The sequence below is a fragment of the Coenobita brevimanus genome, chromosome 23 (genome assembly GCF_032717465.1).
Source record: "Coenobita brevimanus isolate Jiangsu-jjx chromosome 23, ASM3271746v2, whole genome shotgun sequence".
NCBI lineage: Eukaryota > Metazoa > Arthropoda > Malacostraca > Decapoda > Coenobitidae > Coenobita > Coenobita brevimanus.
The window spans coordinates 36183175-36197087 of NC_136976.1; the positions used below are offsets into that span (position 1 = coordinate 36183175).

General features: G+C 42.8%; 1 protein-coding gene across 1 annotated transcript in view; it reads right to left on the reverse strand.

The window, feature by feature from the left end:
- The window catches only part of FBXO11 (F-box protein 11), a 325851-nt gene that overhangs the window by 173105 nt on the left and 138833 nt on the right, over positions 1-13913 (reverse strand). The gene's annotated exons all lie outside the window — the stretch shown is intronic.

The window sequence follows — 13913 nt, forward strand, 5'->3', positions numbered from 1 at the left end:
GCAGCCTGTTACACTAGCTTTCAAAATTAGGTTATGTACGAAGCAGGGCCAGGGGAGAAGTCCATTTTCCAGACAGAGCCACTACCCAGACATACTTTTGACTCTGTTACATCAGATAATCAAGGATTACTGTAGCTTAGCGTGGTGACATATTATCCGGCTCAACGCCGCATGCGTAGCTGATTGGGGGTACTGACGCAATATCTGGCACTCAGCAATATCTGGCAGGAAGTTTGGCTGAATTACACCAGATATTTGAGACGCTACTGTATTTGACGATAGCATGTTGCTTCAGTGGCCTTTCATGCAGAAAATGGAATGAAAAGATGATCACAACAACTGTAAACACTGGGTGGCCATCTTGGCTCAATCAGCTGATTGGGAGGTTGTGCACTCACAACTAACATGCTTTCCAGGTCACAAGTTACAGTACCCAGTACAAAAAAAAGGTATCACTTCATATGACACACTGCAATCTTTGATAAGCATTTGCACTGTTATGTGGCAATAACAATGGTGTTTCAATGGCCTTTCATGCACAAAACAGAATGAAAGGCAGACCATCTCATTCCATGCCTTCCACAGTCCACCTCTCTGTAAATGTCCTAATACTCCGGTTCTTCTACACCTCCACACTTGATTCCCCTGGTCCTTCCTCTAGACATGTTCAAACACCTCAGTCCCCTTACTACTTCTTTCCTGATGCTTTCCAGTTCCACCTGTCTCCTTAACTCTTCTGAGGATATCCCATCACACAGTAGCAGTAGTAGTTGTAATAGTAGTACTGTTGTAGTAGTAGTAGTAGTAGTACAGTAGCAGTGGCACCAGTAGCAGTCATAGTAGTAGTAGTAGTAGTACTAGTAGTGGCCAAAGCAGTGGTCAGTTAGTAGTAGTAGTAGTAGTAGTCATTGCAGCAGCAGCAGCAGCAGTATAGTAGTAGTAGTAGTAGTCATTGCAGCAGCAGCAGCAGCAGCAGCAGTATAGTAGTAGTAGTAGTAGTAGCAGTAGTACTCATGGTGGTAGTAGTGGTATTGGTGGTGGTGATGATAGTAGCTAGTAATAGTAGTAGTAGTAGTAGTAATTGCAGCAGCAGCAGCAGCCACAGTATAGAAGTAGTAGTAGTACTCATGGTGGTAGTAGTGGTGATAGCAGCTACTAGTAAATTGTAGTGGTAGCAGTAGTAGTAGTGGTAGTAGTAGTAGTAGTCATAGTAGCAGCAGTAGTATAACAGCAGTCACAGAAGTAGCCCATCTCAGCAATACAACAAACAAATGATGAGGCTATGACACACCTAATGTATGACTTGGCTCATGTCTCTGATCAGGGCTAAAGTATTCTTGTTGTTTTTAATGCTTCAAAAACTCAGTTCTTACACCTTTCAGCCCATCAAAACCTTCAGCAAGAGTATCCTCCAATTTTTAACAATAAGCAACTCAATCATGCATCAACTATGAAAATACCTGGGGTTTCATGCTCTTGGGATTTATCTTGGAAAGATCATATTACCTTTCTTGTATTATCTGCTTCTATGAGATTAGGTGTGCTAAGTCGACTCCTTGACTCCTTTATCCCTGCACAGTTGTTGACTTTATACATGGGTTTTATTTGCCCTTGTGTAAAGCACAACTCTCATGGGGAGGCTTGGGGAGGCTTCTCACATACGCATCTTCTCAACAAGTGGAGTCAAAGGCTTTTTGTCTCATTAACTCTCCACTACTTACAGGCTCCTTTCAACCTCTGCCTTTTTGTCACACTTTTGCATCTTTATCCCTTTCTATTGCTACTTCAAGGATCACTGCTCCTCTAAACTGTCAGCCTGCATCCCTCCACCACTACAGTGGGCATGCAGGACCCATCTAGCAACAAACTCCCATCACTTTTTGGGCCAACTTTCTAATGCACGAGTTAACCGTTACTCTCAGTCCTTCGAGTAATTTTATTTATTTTTTTTTTTTTTAATGCGAGGAAGATGGAACCAAAGGCCACGAGCCTGCAGTAACAGTTCCCTCCAAGAGAAAAACAAAGTACAATAGAGAGCCAAATTCAAGATCCGATCATTTTGAGATGCCTGGACACATTGCTTTTGAAAGACTGGAGATCATAGGCAGCAGGAAATACAGACAGAGGGAGACAGTTCCAGAGCCGACCTGTTGCATAAATGAAAGACTGGGAGTAACGGTTAACTCTTGCATTAGAGAGCTGGACAGAAAAGGGATGAGTTTGCTGCCAGACGGGTGCTACGCACCCGTCGTAGAGGTGGAGGAATGCAAGCAGACAGTTCAGAGAAGCAGTGACCATTAAAGTAGCGATAGAAAAGAGATAAAGATGCAACAGTGCGGCGAAGAGAAAGAGGTTGAAGGGAGTCAGTAAGAGGAGGAGAGTTAATGAGACGAAAAGCCTTTGACTCCACCCTATTGAGAAGAGCTGTATGTGGGGAGCCTCCCCACACATGAGAGTTGTACTCCACACAGGGGCGGATAAAACCCCTGTATAGAGTCAACAATTGCGAAGGGGTAAAGAAAGAGTGGAGTCGGCTTATCACACCCAATCTCTTGGAAGCAGATTTTACAAGAGATGTTATATGATCTTTCCAAGATAAGTCCCGAGTAAATGAAACCCCAAGCATGTTCAAGGATGATGCAGGATTAAGCTGAATATTATTAAACATTAGTGGGTATACCTGTGGAAGATTTTGTCGGGTTGATAGATGTAAGAACTGAGTCTTAGACGCACTAAAAACAACCATATTATTTTTACCCCAGTCAGAGATAAGAGCCAAGTCAGACATTAGGTGTGCCATAGCCTCATCCCTTGTTTGTTGAAGTAACTGTTAAGATGGGCGTTGCGGGAACCGAATGGAAAGGTGAAGGGTGGAGTCATCAGCGTATGAGTGGATAGGGTTAGATGTACAGCTTAGAAGATCATTCATGAATAAAAGGAAGAGAGTTGGTGATAGGACAGAGCCCTGAGGAACACCACTGTTGATAGATCTAGGAGAAGAACGATGGCCGTCTAAAACAGCGGCTATAGCATGACCAGAAAGGAAGCTAGCGATGAAGGCACAGATAGAAGGATAGAAACCGTAGGAGGGCAGTTTGGAAATTAAAGATTTTTGCCAGACTCGATCGAAAGCCTTTGAGATGTCAAGTGCAATGGCAAAGCTTTTGCCAAAGTCCCGAAAGGAGGATGACCAGGAGTCTGAAAGGTAGGTGAGTAGATCACCAGTGGAGCGTCCCTGACGGAACCCATACTGACGATCGGAAAGAAGGTTGTGATAGAAAAGATGCCTTAAAATTTTTCTATTGAGATTTGGCTCAAAAACTTTTGAAATATAGGACGTTAAAGCAATTGGACGATAGTTGGAGGGTTGGGAGTGGTCACCCTTCTTTGGGACTGGCTGAATGAGAGCAAACTTCCAGCAAGAAGGAAAGGTACAAGTTGACAGACAAAGGCCAAAGAGTTTGCCTAGGTAGGGTGTAAGCACAGAAGCACAGTTCTTGAGAACAACAGGAGGGACCCCATCAGGCCCATATGCCTTGTTAGTACTGAGGCCAGTGATGGCAGAAAATACATCAACTGAAGAAATTTTAATGTCAGCCATGAGGAAGTCAGAGGGGGGAAGTGATGGAGGAACAGCACCGGAATCGTCTAAGGTGGAATTGGAGGAGAAAGTCTGTGCGAAGAGATCTGCTTTATCAGTGGAAGAAATAGCTACAGAACCATCAGAGTAGAAAAGAGGAGGGAAGGATGATGAGGTAAAGTTGTTAGAAAGATTTTTGGCAAGGTGCCAGAAGGAGCGAAAGAATTCGAGTTGGAGAGTTGAGAGCATTTAGTATGGATGAAATTATTTTTAGTAGAGTGAAGAACAGACTTAGCACGATTCCAGGCAGAAACATAAAAATGATGTGATTCAGAGGTGGGTTGGCTCCAGTACCTTTTGTAGGCCCTCTCCTTGTTGCGGACAGCATTAGAACAAGCGCGATTAAACCAAGGCTTTCTTGCGTTAGTCAAAGGATATGAGAAAGGAATGTATGCTTCCATGCCCGAGAGAATAATCTCCGTAATGCGCAAGGCACACTCAGATGGCTCCCGGCCAAGGAAACAATAATCATTCCAGGGAAAATCAAAGAAGTACTGCCTGAGGGCCTCCCAGTCCGCGGCTCCAAAATGCCACAGACGACGTTTCCCTGGAGGGTCCACAGGCCGTACCGGAGTGATAGGACAGGTTAAGGTAATAAGGTTGTGATCGGAGGAGCCCAACGGAGAGAAAAGATTAACAGAGTAAGCAGAAGGATTAGTTGTGAGGAAGAGGTCAAGTATGTTGGAGCTCTCTCCAAGGCGGTCAGGGATACGGGTAGGGTGCTGTACAAGCTGCTCTAGGTCATTAAGGATAGAAAAGATGTAGGCTTATTCACCAGGTGGATCAGTGAAAGGAGAGGAGAGGCAAAGGTGATGGTGAACATTGAAATCTCCTAGAATGGAGATTTCAGAGAAAGGAGAAATGGATGGAATGTGTTCCATCGTAGAAGTAAGATAGTCGAAGAATTTTTGATAGTCAGTAGAATTAGGGGATAAGTAAACAGCACAGATATATTTAGTCAGAGAATGACAGGAAAGCCGAAGCCAGAGTGTAGAGAATTCAGAAGAATCGAGATCAGGAACACGAGAGCAAGATAAGTCGTTGCATATATATACACAACAGCCACCTTTGGCTTTGAAATGAGTATAGAGAAAGTAGGAGGATACAGAAAAGGGTTTGCTGTCAGTTGCCTCAGACAGCTGAGTCTCGGTTAGAAAAAGAAGGTGATGTTTAGAGGAGGAGAGGTGGTGCTCAACAGAGCAAAAGTTAGAGGAAAGGCCGTGAATGTTGCAGAAATGAAGAAGAAGAGAGTCAGACAGTGGTTCCAGGGACCTCGAGTCGTCTTCGGGAGAGGGGCGGATGGTGGGGGCATTTATGGTCCCCCCCTCTCGGGGACTCCGAGGCTTGATGAAAAGACACCATTTTTGTTGAATTTTGAATAGGAAGTGTACTGTGTACTGTGCATGCAGTTTGGTGTAGATAGTTAGAGAAATTTGTACTGGAGAGCATGCTGGCCTACTCTCTGTGTAACTGAGACACTGGAAAAGTTCAGCAAAGGGGGATGGTCAGGAACTAGTCCTGAGGGCTGATGAAACGGGAGCTCCAGCACTCCCTGTCATCAGGTCATAACAGGTCAACTCTGGAAATGTCATCCTCTGTCTGCACTTCCAACTGTCTATGGCCTTCATTCTTTCAAACATTGTGTGAACAAGCACCTCAAAATGAACAGGTCTTGAACTTGGCTCTCTGTTAGCTTCCTTTAGCTTTTTCTTGGAGGGAACAATCTTGCAGGCTTCTGGCCTTTGGTTCCTTCTTCCTTGCATTAAAAAGAAAAAAAAATTATAGTAGTATTAGCAGTCACAGTAGTAGTAGTAGTGGTAGTAATAGTAGTAGTAGTAGTAGCAGTAGTAGTAGCAGTAGTAGCAGCAGTAGTAGTAGCAGTAGTAGTAATAATCACAGTCATAGCTGAAGTAGCAGTCAGTCATAATAGTAGCAGCAGCAGTAGTAGTAGTAACAGCAATAATAGCTGTAATGTAGTCATAGTTGTAGCAGTAGTTGTAGTAATCACAGTGGTAGCAGTTGTAGCAGCAGTTGCAGTTATAGTAGTAGCAGTAGTAGTAGTAGTGGTAGTAGTAGTAATAGTTGTAGTAGTAATAGTAGTAGTAGTAATAGTAGTAGTAGTCATAGTAGTAGTAGTAGTCATAGTAGTAGTAGTAGTCATAGTAGTAGTAGTAGTAGTCGTAGTAGTAGTAGTCGTAGTAGTAGTAGTCGTAGTAGTAGTAGTCGTAGTAATCGTAGTAGTCATAGTAGTAGTAGTAGTCATAGCAGTGACAGTCCTCCTCTTCCTCCTCCTCTGGGGGGGGAGAGGAAATCAGGGTCCAGGAGAGGATTAAAAAAATAATAAATAAAAAAATAAAAAAATACATAAATATGAAGAAGAAGAAGAATGAGGCACACAATCATTCACTCACCATTTAAGTCCTCAGAATCCTGACTTCAACTGAGAAACATACACATTCACACTTACACATTTTATACTACCTATCAGCTAAAGTCTTTCTGATGACTCTCATTTCACTGGGAAATATCAGAGATGTCAAACCCACCTTACACTCCTCCATGTATTGTATAATAATAATAATATTAATAAAAATAATACTAATACTAATAATAATAACAATAATAATACAGTAAAAGTCCTCTCATTCAGCATCTTTGGGACCATGCAGGTGCTGAAAGAGCAGAAACTGCCACATGACTGGGAAAACCTGCCAAAAAGTTTCCAGCAATGATGGTCAGTCATCCCAATGCAATCATTGTGTCTAGCAGGTATTATTGGTCAACTCTACCACTTAATACTTAATAAACAACTTATATTTAATGTACTTAATGATACAATACACATGAACTTACTTTACCTAGGTGTATTTACATATGTACAGCCGAAAGCACTAGTCCCCCCTCCCCCCAGTAGCTGGAGTCGCAGCAAGTGAGCGACCGGGCGATTGCACACCCCACACCCACCATCCCTACCCCAGCCCTAGTGTAAGAATTGTTGGATAGATGTGGAATGGCCAAAGCTGGTGGTGTTACAATGTGTCATGATTGTTTTTATAGACAATCAGAACCAGTAGGGTGTTTAATGTGTAACACAGCACTGTTAACCACAACATACGAGAAAGGCACCAAAATGAAAGTAGACCTACCATATAATGTATTATGTGGTATTGTCTATATACTTACAACCTATATTATAATGTTACAAATAAGTACAGTATAGCGAACAACATCCGTTGAAAGTTTTTGATGGCTTTTCTCATTCATTTTCGCTCCTACCTCCACCACCCTACTCTCTGGGTTCCCATCTCCACAAAATGTCTTTTGTACTCTCTCTTCCCTCACTCCTGCCCTTTGTTAACCAACATAACTAAGATAATGATGAAATGACTGGAAATACCACAAGACCAGATAAATGCGAGGACTTTTACTGTAGTAATAATAATAAAATACCAATACTATTAATGATAATAATCCATCCATCCATCTATCATCCAATCCTATACTGCCCCATAACGAGCATAGGAGCCCAGGGCTAGGCAAGTTGGTCCTGACATATAAGATGAGAGTGACCAGCCTCATTCATCCCTGAGTGATATTACGTGAGTAGTAAACCTCAACCACCCTTTGGATATACACCTTCACCAGCTCAATCCAATTGGTTTGCTGTAATTACCCACTAAAAAAACCAGGCGCCAAAATTTGGTTATACAGTGTTAGTCAGAAGTATCGAGCGCCCTGCGTCCCTCCTAAGAAACAAACCTTTCAACACTGAAAAAACATATAAATAATGCATTTTATTTACCTTTAGTGCTTCGTAGGGTAGCCTTTACGCTCCTTCACGGACCTGAGACGTCTTGGAAGCAAAAGGGCGAGGCTCATGAGGTGCTGGAGGGGTATTTTGTCCCAGGAGTCATGAATGGCAGCTTCCAGCTTAGGCAGAGAGCTCACGTCCTTCCCTTGGAGACTCTTCTTTACAAGGTACCAGAGGTTTTCAATCGGGTTGAGGTCTGGGCTATTTCCTGGCAAGTCTTTCATGAATGATACCTCGCAGTCACGAAGCCAATTGGTGACCGATTTGGCCTTGTGAGCAGGTGCACCGTCCTGCTGAAACACTCGTGTACCTGTTAGCTCGAAGGAGTCTGGTAAATGATCACACAGAAGCTCCAAGTAAACATCCTGATTCACTCTTAGGTTATTGGGAAGTACAACAAGCTTCCCTAAACCCTTCCCTGAGAAACAACCCCATACCATGAGTGAATCAGGATGTTTAACTGTGCTTTCTACATACCGTGGGTCAAGTGGGTCACTACCTTTGTGTCGATACACACGTGCTCCTCTGTTACAGGTAACACTAAACGTTGCCTCAACAGACCACAACACTGACAACCATTGCTCCTCACCCAAGTTTAGATATTTATTAGCAATGGCAAGCCTACGAATTCGCTGGCTCTTGGTGAGAAGAGGCTTTCTCACAGGCCTGAGACTTGTGTAACCAAGTTCATGGACCATACGAGACACTGTTCTCACAGACACCTCACCAAACACTTCCGGGTTGCTCTCCTTTATTTTCCTTGCACTCACACGTGGATTAAACTCCACTGCACGTTTTAAAACATTAACAGACCTTGGGGAAGTTTTCCTAGGCCTACCAGATCGCGGTTTCTTTGTGGGAACTTCACCACTGTTTTCCACTCGAAACCACGCACACCAACGACGCACTGTTGATCGTGCCACACCAACCAATTCACTAATTCCCTTTGTCTGGTGGCCTGCCTCCTTTAGAGCAATGATCTAGGATATTTCACTCGATAGTTCATGGGTAGGTGCCATAACAAAGTTGTGAAGGCCAAAACACTGAGGGACACTCGGTAAAAAATGGCGCAATTTGAGAGGGAGACGCGGCGGAGTTCCTCTCTTTCAGGCAGCCCGTGGGCGACTGAGGCGGGAACCAACCAGCGCATCGGAAGGCCTCAGGCTACCATGAGGTCATGCTAGCGCCGCAAACTTGTGGCTCAATTTTTACCCTCTGAAATGGGTGATTCTTTTTTGGCCATAAGTATTGCGCGCCTGGCGGTAGGCGCTCGATAATTTTGACGAGTACTGTATGGTTACTACCCAGCATAGTAAATGGTTTTCTGGTGTACAGGAAACTATTTGGCTTGTCACTCAGTGTGGAGTCACCAACAGGCAGAAGAATGAGGAAAGAATGAGGGAAAGACAGAAGAGGGAGCGTAAAGTCATCCATAGGCGGAAGGATGAGAAAAGAATGAAAAAGAATGAAGGCAAGACAGAAGAGGATGAACGGCAAATAGGGCAAACGAGAAATAATAATAATAATAATAATACGGTAATAATAATAATACTCAGAAAGCACTCACAGAGCACATACCTGCACTCACACAACGCATACCTCCACCAATGCCATTACCATTAAAAAAGATCTGGATCCGCCCCAAAATTTAATAAATTCTTTCTTGGTCCATGGCACATCAATCCACAAAATTTCATTGAAATCCACAGAGAACTTCTGGAGATATTGTGCTGGATACTCCGGATCCAGATCCACCTCAAAATATAATCATTTCCTCCTTGGCCCATGGCCCAACCCTCCAAAAAATTTCATCAAAATTCATAAACAACTTTTTGAGTAATCCTGCTAACAGATCCATGGATATACGATCTGGATCCAGATCCACCACAAAATTTAATCAATTCTTTCTTGGTCCTTTCCTAAAATTTCATTTAAATTCCTTGAGAACTTTAGGAGATATTGTGTACGATACTCCGGTCCACCCCCAAATTTAATCATTTCTTCCTTGGCCAATGGCCCACCCATCAACAAAATTTCATCAAAATCCATTAATAACTTTTTGAGTAAGCCTGCTAACAGACAGACAGACAAACAGAAAACCCAACCAACACGGGGTAAAACATAACCTCCTTGGCAGAGGTAATATATTTAACCCCTAAAACGCGGAGCGTCGCGTTTGCGACGCTCGCCGAAAAGGACTTAACGGCGGAGCGTCGCGTTTGCGATTCGAGTTAATATTGAATAAACGCAGGCAAGGATGTTCCAGCTGGTATTGTCTATCAGTACCACCACCCTTTAGCAACAATTAGCATACTTTACCTTTGTACTGCTGACCTCCGTTGTTGCCAAGTATCGCGTTTTTCCCTCCTCCCCCCCCCCCACGGCCCGGCCAGCCTGGCTGTGATACATGGCAGCGCTCTGACTGCTCAGAACTGTGAATCTGCGCTCTCCTCTCACAAGCAGTTTATGCTAATAGGAAACGCTTGTTTTTCCAGCTGTAACACTAGCTTTTTTTCGCATGGTTTGCCCCTGTTTAGCGTCAGTTTACCGCAGGCTTTCAAAATGACATTATGGAGAGTTCTAGCTCTTCCGAGTCAGTGCGAGCGGCCGACAGGAACGAGAATAAAGTGACGGGCATAAGGCAGAATAGAAAGCGCGCTGCGGTGATCTTTTGGGAAGTAACATGATTGAAAATAATGTAGTATACGTGTTTTTAGCCGTGAAAATGGAAATGTTTGTTGAGTGACGGGAAGACTGCCGCCGCGCTGCATGTCGGCCGTACACTTCGTTGATTTTAGCCTTATTTTCAGTGCTTACTGTACAAATACGGATTCCAAACTACCTGTACGTTGTAGTATAAAGTTTACTGTGACAGAAGGAGGCTGTGGTAGAGGGGAAAGTGGGTTGCTGGAGGTGTGAAAGTGAAGATTTTGTTACCCAACTTTGCAAGTCTCTACAAGTCCTTGGGTGGTCCACGAAGGCTCAACACCTGTCTCTGAAGAAAGCAGAATGTAAGTACTATCTGCCATACCAATTAAAATGTTCTAGGGTTAATCTCTGATTTTTGGCTAATATTTTCCTACAGGTACTCAGACCGCGATCGAACGCCGCCACCCGGGGGGTGTCGGCTGTCGATGGCCGCGTATTAGGGGTTAAGATGAGAGTGACCAGGCTCACTCATCCCCGAGTGGCATTATGTAAGCAATAAACCCCTCAATAATAATAGCAATAATAATAGTAAAAATAATAATAATAATAATAATAATAATAATAATAAAATAAACTGGCCTTCTGTTTCTCATCTGCACCAAGGAACTGACAAGTGTTCAGGAAATGTTTGCACTTTTACAAGTAGCTAAAAGAACTGCAACATTATTTATATATATACAATACCAACTTCATCTCCAAATGTGGCAATGACTAAACCCTGAAATAATCCATCACAACACCTCCCTCAGGACTGCAGCTTCTCAAAACAAGAAAGGCTCTGAGATGTCTTTAAAAGATTAAACAGAAGTCAACTGTCTCATGGACAATGTCATACACCCAATCTGAATAAGACGAATGAGAAGTCCATGGTTCTTCAAGAAACAAAGGATTATTTACACACATTTTACTGACACAATATAACTTTTTTAACAGGTGCCAAACATTTTTCCTTTCATGGGCAATGAGGTTTGAGAAGGCATGATGGGTAGCAATTCTTTTAACTTCTTCCAACCAGTACACACCCTTGCAATGATACTTTGGTCAAGCACCACTCCCTGCACTGCTGACTTCACCAAGGATGCACCCATTGTCCACAATCTCCACTCACTCATTTCCTACTGCCACAGACCTCATTAGTCAACAATCAAGATGCATGGTAATGCCAGTACATGTACAGTGGATATCTACCATTTGGCTCAAGGTGCCACTCACTTTGCTACATCATGTGTATCCAATGTTTGCTTCCAATACAAACGATGCTACTCCTACCCACACCCTTCCTACATACAGTACATGAATGGTTACCAAATCCATACCTGGCCCATACCCAGAGCTCAAGGCTTTTGTCTTACCCATGGTTACTTGAAGACCTTTTGATTCCACACCTTCGCTCAACCTCTGGACTCTCCGGCAAATTCTTCCAAATTCTTTGTCATCAGCATTGAATCATTCATGTACAAAGAGTTCCCATAGGCACTGCTCTTTGGGATCACATGATAATGCTTCCATCATCATTACGAACAGCAGTAGTCTTAGGACTTACCTATGATGCATCCTAACTTTTACCCAAAACCTTTTGCTAGATGTTTCATTGATTCTAACACTATTTCTAACACTGAATACATTGCCACCACCAACCTAAACAATCCATTCCTAAGCTCCCAATTTCTCACTGCCTACCTTACTACTTTCCTGGGACTGTGAAAAGTGTTCTCTAGGTTTTAAAACGCCATACAATCTCTTCTTATCTAAGGAATTTTGTAGCTGTCTAACTATATTATACCTATGGTCTCCTGGTCTAGTGTGAAATTAGAAATCTATCCACTACATATCCATTGCTTTTGTTACATGATTCATCAGCTTCAAACTTTTCCTTGGTTTAAGGCATCGCCTCTGCCATTACAGCAGCTCATGATACAGATGAACCTTCAGTCTCTGGGCACCATATAATCACAGGACAAGGTCAATTTCTAGCTCACCAGAGGCCTTCAACATCTCAGCCATGGATGCAGATGAGTCTGGAGCTTTACTATTTTTATTTCATTTATTGACTGCTTGATCAAGTCTTGTTCTGTCCAAACTGCTGCTCCTTGTATTGGTTCAATTGTGGGAGACCTCCGTTGTTCTATTCAAATTCCTTGTTAAGTGGCCAGTTACTGTGGTTATCCACAATTCCTTCTCTGAGATGTCCTTAAATGATATCACACCATTATCATTCTGAATAATTTCCTCACCTACTATGTCTTATTTTATTCTGGTCATCTGTTATATAACTGAACTCATCCAGTCCCAGAATCTATTCCAGAATCTCTCTCTCTCTCTCTTAGCTAGCCTGGCTTCTTTGCTTTGTGCAGCATACCTTTAACCCTTACGCACTGGGTGTCAGCACGGACCAATGCAAAAGGGGTGGACGGAGACCGTCGGGTGTCAGTAGGAGCTGCAAATATATTCCCGCCACAATTTGAAGTGGCTGCCATTTGATCTTGTAACCAACAGGTAGGGAGAGAGACTCCCGCCATGTGACACAAGCATACCTCACACCTCGGTCTTCTCCGAAAATTAGTCAGATGCTGAACAGTATTTTCTGAAACCTCCTCATCCGATTCTGTTCCCACCTCACGTGGACCTCTTGCCTCATCCACCACTGCCAAGCCTTTGTCTAAGGATACTCAGTGATTGTGCCATAGGGGATGCCTTAGACAACACTGTGTCTAGTTTATCTAGTAGTGGAGAAGTTATCTTGTTGACAGCAAAGCCAAAGTTGGGGCCACGCGCACATGCACAAAGACACCCTGCTTCAAATGCCAAAAGTTACTCATCTTCTTCACACCTCTACTCATCAATGTGACCATCTGCAGACTTGGGAATGCTTTCATTCACAAGAAGAAGAGTTGGTGAGTAATATGGTCTTTAATTTGCATCCCTTACTGCTATACCTTTCCAGATATGAAGGTCTGAAAAAGGGCTAATTTTGGGAAATATAGCCATAGGAAGAGGGCAGCGGCGCCAAAAAATTCCCAGCATGTAGGGGTTAAGCAAATCCTTCAAACTCACACAAAATACAAAATTAATTCATTCACCAAGGTAAAGAAGTTGCAAGTAATTCCAACTATTTTAAGAACTTTTCTAAAACCTCTTCTATTTGTTGCTATACTTACATAAAAGTCAGAACAATTAGTATGAGCACTTTCTTCAATACTTCATGCAGATGAACAGGTAAAAACCCATCACTAGGCAGGGTATCGTATGTCGGGGTAGATTTAACATGTAAAGCAATTGGATGCATTTTTCAGCCTTGGGTTTCCCCCCCAGCCAAGTCCAAAACCCACCCAAATGAGCCCAAAAACAAGGTGATAGCCAATGTAAATGGCCTAGCAGCTGTAAAAGAAGCTAACCTAAGCTTAACACCTATAAACAACTCACCAAAACAAGCTAATAAAATAGGAAAATTGTCAAATATGTCTGGAAAAATCAAGCTTAGTAAACTGTACCTTACAAGGACAATGTTCACCCCACCTATGACCATAACACATTTATCTAAGTCTAAAAACAGTTTATAAATCAACCTACACACACAATTTTAGTCTAAAATATCATCAAAATTGGTTTTAAAAAATCAAAACTCATCATTAAACAGGGGTTTGGCCATCAGTAGGCAGGGTATGGTGGTATTTCTACCCCCACTGTTAAGCCAGGGTATCGCATCTAGCGGTATCATATATCAAGGTATACCTGCACAGCAATGAACAATAT